This window comes from Callithrix jacchus, chromosome 12 (genome assembly GCF_049354715.1).
Source record: "Callithrix jacchus isolate 240 chromosome 12, calJac240_pri, whole genome shotgun sequence".
Lineage (NCBI taxonomy): Eukaryota > Metazoa > Chordata > Mammalia > Primates > Cebidae > Callithrix > Callithrix jacchus.
The window spans coordinates 22,097,214-22,105,242 of NC_133513.1; the positions used below are offsets into that span (position 1 = coordinate 22,097,214).

Genomic DNA, 8,029 nt, shown 5'->3' on the forward strand with positions numbered 1-8,029 from the left:
ATGGTGGTTATTTACACAGAGCTGTTCAAAAGCTGTTCTGTCCATGGAGCCACCTGGATTTTCCTCTTCAGATTCCAGGGCAGGTCACAGGAAATGGAAGTCTGTCTCAGCATTTTGCACAGGTGTTCGAGAGCATGCTCACTTGCTTATCTAAAAAACTTACAGTGTACTGACCATTTTGGGGTTTGATTTGGGGGGAAAAATAAAACTTGCAGGGATAATGCCTCAACTCGTATTTGAAGATAATATGGTCACTTTCAGAATATTCTGAAGAAAAAAGGCCAGCTCTCTATTAAGTATCCACAACCACTAATAAAACTAAGAAGCCTCCCACCCTTTTACCCATTAATAACTTTGCTTCGCATATGATTCACTATAAGAAATCTTCTTTGAAAGATAAATAGTTTGTGACAAAATGTTTGAGTACTGAACCCAAGAATACAGAGTCCAAACACCAAGGATTCAATTAAACTCGAACTTTATTGAATGCCTACACTGACTTGTTTGACAGATATAGTGCAACAGAGAGAAGAATAATTAGTGAAGAGAAGGCCTGATTCTAGCCCTGCTGCTGCCTATAGCTTGCTCTGTAACATTAAGCATTTACTCATCTTTTTTTTTTTTTTTTTAAATAAGACAGGGTCTCACTCTGTCACCTAGGTTAGAGTACAGTGGTGCAATCTCAGCTCACTGCAGCCTCAACCTGCTGCCTCAGCCTCCTGAGCAGCTGACACTACAGGTGTACAATACCATGCCCAGCTCCTTTTTCTTATTTCTTGTAAAATGGGATCTCACTGTGTTGCCCAGACTGGTCTCAAATTCCTAGAATCAAGCGATTCTCCTGCCTCATCCAAAATACTGGGATTACATGCATGCAGTATACTACCATGCCCAGCCTACTCATGTTTCTTGATTTCTGTTTTCCCACTAAAAAACACCACTTTTCAACCTGTTTTCGGCCTCAGAACATTTTCTTATAGGGTAGCCCAATATAACAGAAGATTACAGTAACTTTTCACAGACTGAAGTAGTAATGTGAAACGGAAGGAAAACAGCAAAACCCTCATCCCTGCCACAAGCATACTTCAACAGTGGCTAGAGAGGGCTCCTCAAAGCCTAGCTTGAAATAAACACCAAATATGCTAAGATTCTGCAAAAGGATCTGACTTTTTCCTGCTTCTCCTAACGTCAGGAAGAGGAATTAACAGCACTCAGTGTAGTTATGCTATGTCTTGAGACTTGTTCAAAATCAAAATTACAGAACACATACTAATCCACTTTAGGCAAACACTGCATAGAGTTCAAACCCACCATGAATGATAGAGAGCTAAAAGCTGTAACCCAATTCTGTGGCTTGCGTGGGAACAATCTGCTACTAAAATAAAGGGGCAGGCCAGGTGTGGTGGCTCATGCCTGTAATCCCAGACTGGGAGGCTAAGGTGGGCAGATCACTTGAGGTGAGGAGTTCGAGACTAGCCTGGGAAACACAGCAAAACCCCATCTCTACTAAAAGTATAATAAATTGTTTGGGCATTGTGGTGCATGCCTGTAGTCCCAGCTACTCAGCGGGGCTGACACAGGAGGATTGCTTGAGCCTAGGAGGTTGAGGCTGCAGTGAGCCCTGATCATGCTACTGCATTCCAGCCCAGGCCAGAGTGAGACTCTGTCTCAAAAAATAAATAAAAACATAATAAATTTAAAAGGGCAGGTCTTTCCAACACTTTCTCCTGGACCAACAGGCAGAAAGAGGGGCAGTGGTTCCAAGATGCTAAGTGTCTCAAAAATGAAGAGTGCCACACTACACACTGCTGCTATCTGAGATCTGTAGTCAGTCATCAGACCTGGTCTGAATCTGCAGGCCCAAGTGACAGAATTATTTCTAGTCACCAGGTCCTGCTGTGAAGCCCTCAAAGAGGGCAGGGCACAAAAGGATCAGGGACGATGCTTCCCAACACTATGCCATCTAAGTTTCTGTGAGGCAATTCAATCCTAAGCTCAACAACATAACACAGCTCAAATGACACTCCTGAACAAGGCCAAGCCCTCAGGAAGGTAGGAGTCATCATCAGCAGTCTGCCTTTACATGCAACCAGGCTGGTACCAGGCACTGGGCACAGGTGACTTATTTTGCCACAAGAGCTAATCACCTCAGGACTGAGGTGGTGATTTACGAAGCTTTACTAAGCTTCCCCATTCTGATGTATATTTAAAGAAGGTCTCATTTGCACACATCTTAAAGAAAATGATTTGGCATTTCCCTCTCTGCCATTCTCTTCTTTCAACATATCACAACTTCAAAGAGTAAGAGTTTGAGCCACTTCTAACCTTTTCCTCTCATTTTCAGTGCAATTGGCCATCTGTATCAACAGTTTCTACATCAGCAAATTCGACCAACCACAGATCAAAAATATTTGGAAAATACATACATAATAATACAACAATAAAAATATGAATTTTTAAAAATACAGTATAGTAACTATTTCCATACCATTTATGTTGTATTTGGCTGTTGTTTTTGAGATGGGGTCTTGCTCTGTCACCTAGGCTGGAGTTAAGTGGCTCTATCACGGCTCACTACAGCCTCAACTTCCTGGGCTCAAACAGTTCTCCTGCCTTAGTGACCCTAGTAGCTGGGACTTCAGGCATGCAGCACCATGCCTGGCTAAGTTTTTAAAATTTTTTGTAGAGGCAGGGTCTGACTATGTTGCCTAAAGCTAGACTTGAACTCCTGGCCTCCAAGCCATCCTCCTACCTCAGCCTCCTAATGTGCTGAGATTACAGGAATGAGCCATCACGTCCAACCTGAATTAGGTATTATAAGTAATCTAGAAATGTCTCCTGAGTAGCTGAGACTACAGATGTGCACCACCGTCACCCCTGCACCTTCCCATATACTACCACTTTATATAACAGCCTTCATCATTTGTAAATTTTAGTACCTAAGGGGTCCAAAACCAATCCCCCAGGATACCAAGGGGATATAAATAAGTTAAGCTCTAGTTTGTAATTATTTACTAATTAAACCGTCAAGTTCTGTAGTAATCTCTTCCCACCACCCAAAAGAAATAGGACTCATCATCATCTAGAAAAATGAACATAAGAACTAGTGAAACTAGATTTGAACTGAAAGACACTAACTCAATTAACCCTGGTCCATTATGGAAAGAGCTTCAGAACAGGGAGAACGGATTCTGGTTCACTTGTATCAACATCTATAAACAGACACAAAGAGATAATTTTCAGTTATCAAGACCTGGGGAGACAGGAGTTACCACATCATTACCATCATTTCAACCTAAGCTACCACTTTGCCTCAAAACAACTGGCAGCTAGTGTACAATGAACACTTCTTCCTACAGCACACGTAAACAGTCCCTGACTATTTCAAGTACTCATACAACGATTCTGTTTTTCACTTCGAGTATTTGTTCAATAAATTACATGAGCTATTCAATACTTTATTATAAAATAGCCTTGTTAGATACATTTACCCAGCTGCAGGCTAATGTTCTTGGCATGTTTAAGGGAGGCTAGGCTAAGCTATGAAGTTCAGTAGGTAAGGTATATTAAATGCATTTTTTACTTACAATACCTTCAACTTACGATGGGGTTATCAAAGGTAACCCATTGTAAGTCAAAGAGCATCTGTATACCAAAACAGCAGCAAAATCAGAGTACCTTTAAGTCGTGTAATGCGAGGCAAAACCACTTACCCACAACTGCAATAGCAAGTGGCATCAGCTGGCTTTCTAGGTTGCCCACCTTTCAGAAGAGTTTGTCCAAAAGCCTGCAAAGTGTAAGAAACAAATCCACTCGTACCCTAAATTACAAGGCCAGCCCAGCTCCAAGGATCCAATTCGCTTAATTTTGCAGATTCTTTCCCCAAACACAATTAGTAGCCAATGTAGGAGTCAATGGCTTCCCCTTGTGTTCAAGTCCCCTCCTACCCATCCACCCTCTTTCAAAAATTAGAAAAGAGCCACCAGTCTCCAAACTGACTGATGAAACTTCAGCCTACAGGATATTTTCATACTTGAGTTACAATAAACCATTGAAATAAAGATGAAGTGGAGAGCTTAGTAACCCATCGGATAGAGCATTTTATGCCCAGCATTAGCATATGAGTTAAATCCAAAATCTTTAACCTGGGCGAAAGCCAAATAATTAAATTAATAAATCTCACTATCGATTCTCTATTCCTTGGAGATACTCTAGTAGGGAGAGTGAAGCTGTTTGCCTGTTCCTAGCTGTTTACTTTAGTCATTTGCTTGCTAACTAAAAGACCTTCTGTTTGCAGTCAAGTCAGAATTAGTAATTCAGTACCAGGATCTACCTCGTCCCCTTCATTAACCTTAGAACTGCACAGAAAGCTCTGTTCACGTTTTCGACAGTCCTTCCACAGCTGCCACTAGAATACTAGAACCTAAAACAGGTGACAAGTCTTCAATTTCTGATCGTTTTCTCCAAACATTAAAAGGTTTTACTTAGCATTTCTAATACTGAGTTTACTACAAATAGCCCAAGCAACATTTAAGTCTCTCAACCGCCTGGCTCAAAGAGCCAATTCACTCAAAGAACACACTAGTCACTGTTGTGGGGTTCAAAAGAAGAAAAAAGCATATTCTGTTTCAGCCCACTGTGACATGGCTCAAGAGGGCCAAATCAAGGAGTCATGATTGGGCCTCTCAAGTGGACAATCTGGTCAAGGTGAGGCTGAAAAGCAGTACATTATTGGAGATGAATGCCCCCAGCAGGAGGCAAAAGTAGGTTACATCCCTTGGTTACATGCCAACACAAAGATGCCAACACAGTGGAATTGAGCCCCATAATGGTAATTTATCTAATGTAATCCACTGAGTGAATGTTTAGCACCAACCTACACCTGAGCGTTACTAGTCATCAGGAGGACCAGACAAGAGTGGAACTATTGCAACATAAACTCTGCCTCCCTACAAAAGACAACCTGAAACTTAGATCCTGATGGACATCTTGGTAGACTGACAAGGGCATGTTATTAACACTTGCCCAATCTTTCAACTTTAAATACATGCAGAGCTGGAAGCAAAGGAGTATTCGTATACTAGAACACATTCAGAGAACATATTATGCAGTTTTAAATAGCAGCATATAAGACAAAATAAGGAAAGAGGTGTGCCCTCAATTGAACATCCTGCTGAAATCTGAACACTCAGCTCGAGATTTATCTGCTAGAAAAGACCCAGGTGACCACTGCCTCTTCCTCTCCCACTCAGCAGAGTGACTTTTTTTTTTATTATGATAGTCCACCAGTATCTGCAAAAACAGTAAGTGTAAGACCCTAGTTAAGGCAATAGAATTAGTCAACAAGCAGCATCATTTTTTACTTCCTCCTTCTTCTGGCTCTTACTTTGTTTGCCTACCTATTCTGAGCCCCACATCCACCTCTCTGACCTTATCTCCAAACCTTCCTGGTGTTCACTAAGCTCTGTCTATTACCTACCCAACCCATCCTCTTCCCACTACCTCCCACCTAGCCTGACCCTTTCTTCCCATTGCCTGGACTTTGACAGGCACATAGCGGCCACTTTCTGCACCAGCTGTTCCCTGAACCTGGAAGGATCTTCCCCTTGTCTTTGGCTGGCTCCTTCTTTATACTTAAAGCTCAACTTAAGTGTCACCTCCTCAGAAAGGTCCTATTTAACCATATCTACAGTTAAGGCACTTCCTATCACATCACTCTTATTTTCTTCAGCACTTGATCAAAATCTGAATTACTGGAGTATACATTCTCTCTTCTCTCTCTCTCTCTCTCTCTCTCTCTCTCTCTCTCTCTCTCTCTCTCTCTCTCTCTCTCTCTCTCTCTCTCTCTCCCTCCCCCCCTCCCCAGCTCCCACTCTGATGTAAGCTCCATGAGAGGGTGAACCTTTTGCTTGTGTTCACCTTTGTACACCCAGTGCCTGAAACACTGGCTAGCACTTAGCAGTCAATAAATGTTTGCTGAATTAATGAATTGTGGACTTTTTATTCAATGGCAAACTAGGTTCCAAATCAGTTAAAGTGAGAACAGTAGTCATTCTTCTGTTGTATTTTTGTGAAACACCTACACATGCTGTTACTGGTACAATCAAGGCATTAAATATTCTGTTTCATAGGGTCTGAAAGTCCTGAACAGGACTTCCTAGCATCAGATATTCCTAGCGCTATGCCTATCAAGCTCAGTTACAGAAGGACAGGATTTAATGGGCACTTTCTAATCAAAGGACTCCTAAGACCGGGCCTGGTGGCTCACGCCTGTAATCCCAGCACTTTGGGAGGCAGAGGTGGGCAGATCACGAGGTCAGGAGTTCGAGACCAGCCTGACAACATGATGAAACTCTGTCTCTTAAGAAAAAAAACAAACAAAAAAAAAACTCTTTAAAATGTGGGCACTACCTCTTAAAGTTCTTCAGAAAACAGTTTCAGATCCTACAAAAGATTTCCGAAGAATATATCAACATCAAAAGGAAAATCATTACTCTTCACTCTGAAATCTGTATGAGAGGCTAGAAGAGTGCTCCTTGGTGATTTTTTTTTTAAACTAACAGCATATCAACAAAGAGGCCTTCTTTCCATTCTCTGCTTTCTTCAAACAATTTTTTTCATATCCGTTATTGGTTTGTATTCGCCCTTAAAACCAAACAAACTAAACAAATCACATTGTCTCATTTAGGACCCCCTATACACAAAGAATCAGCTACATAAAGATGAAAATCAGCACAAGCTGAATGTCACTGAAGATTCCTGTGCCACACACAAATGGAGAAAAAGATAAAAGAGCTATTGTCCAATTGTAGAAACAAAAAAGTAATATGGGGTTGTCTGTTCTCTGAAGTGCATCATGAAAAGTGGGTGGAGAGAAACACAGAAATCCAGAATTAGCCTAGCAAATCATTTTGGGAAGAGCTAACAACATGTAAATTCCTCACACATAAAGTATTTTGAGCAAGAGACCTTGATTCCTGGGCTATGATGCCATTCAGGATTCCTTGCAAAGGCTTTGGAACTCCAGTATTCATAAAAGAAAATGCTCATTATAATCGGAGCCACCCGGCGTCAGAGGTACTCCCAACGTGACAGCCTGTGTGAAGTATTACAAAGCTTGCAGTTAAGATCTGGGATAGAGGCTGAACACCAAATTCAAAAGAGGTAACCAAGGCACTAAGTGGCATAAAGGAAGAAAGGGGAAGAACAAAAAAAAAAAAAAAAAAAACAATTGCCACTCAGCCAGAGAATTAAAGTGGAAACCAGGGGTGTGCATGGGGGAGGATGAGAGGTGAGAAGTGGGGGGGAGGGCAAACAATACATTTGTCACCCCGTCCCACTTCCTACAGAGGATACAGGCAAAGCCTCCAGCCCCATTACCTCGAACACAGATGGTTACCGTTTACAGCAAAGGTGCAGAGAAAGGCCTTCAGGTCTAAGCCCCTTAATTCCAGGTTGTTAATGATTAAAGAGAAGGATGGGGGTGGGGAGGGAAATGAGGGCGGAGGGAGCTGGGAGATTCGCCCACCACCTCCCCCTTGGGTTCCTACCTCACAGCGCTCACCCAGGACACAGGACCAGAGTCTGCACCTACTCCAGGGCAGTTCCAACCCCTGATTCCCAGGCCCTGGGTTGAGGGGTGCTGGCCATGGGGAGGCAGGGACAGTAGGTAAGTTTTCTGAGCCCTGCAGCTGACACGCCACAGGCTCCCCTCACAGCCTCTTCTTCCAGAGGGACCAGTCCAGACAACGCGCTGACTTCCACTCCTCCCTTGCCACCCCCCTTTCTCGAAGGTACCCAACCCTCGCCCCTTCATCTCTCAATGTCCCCCCCCCCCGCCTTTTCCTTAACTCCCCCCTCCCCAAAACTCACAGCTGCTCCAGAGGTTCCTCCAGTCAAACCCTTTCTGGAAACGACGGCGGCCCGGCGGGTCCAAACCACCTACCATCCCCGCTTGCGTTTCCAGGCTCCCTACCCCCGCCGCCGCCGCCTCTTCTTCCACCACTGCCACCGCCTCCTCTTCATCTGC

The 8,029-nt window shown here is 43.2% G+C and overlaps 1 protein-coding gene across 7 annotated transcripts in view; it reads right to left on the reverse strand.

Moving 5' to 3' along the window:
• DCUN1D3 (defective in cullin neddylation 1 domain containing 3) overlaps positions 1-8,027 on the reverse strand; it is a 42,473-nt gene extending 34,446 nt beyond the window's left edge. For 2 of the 7 annotated variants that reach the window (XM_009009291.5, XM_035267148.3), the window contains exons 1-2: positions 7,946-8,027; positions 3,714-3,787 (exon numbers count right to left, since the gene is read on the reverse strand). The gene's annotated coding sequence lies outside the window, so the exon portion shown is untranslated. Of the gene's footprint in view, positions 1-3,713; positions 3,788-7,872 lie in introns of all 7 variants that reach the window. The other 5 variants (XM_009009287.5, XM_009009288.5, XM_009009289.5 and 2 more) reach the window with 3 other exon arrangements.
• Positions 8,028-8,029: the final 2 nt, after the last annotated feature.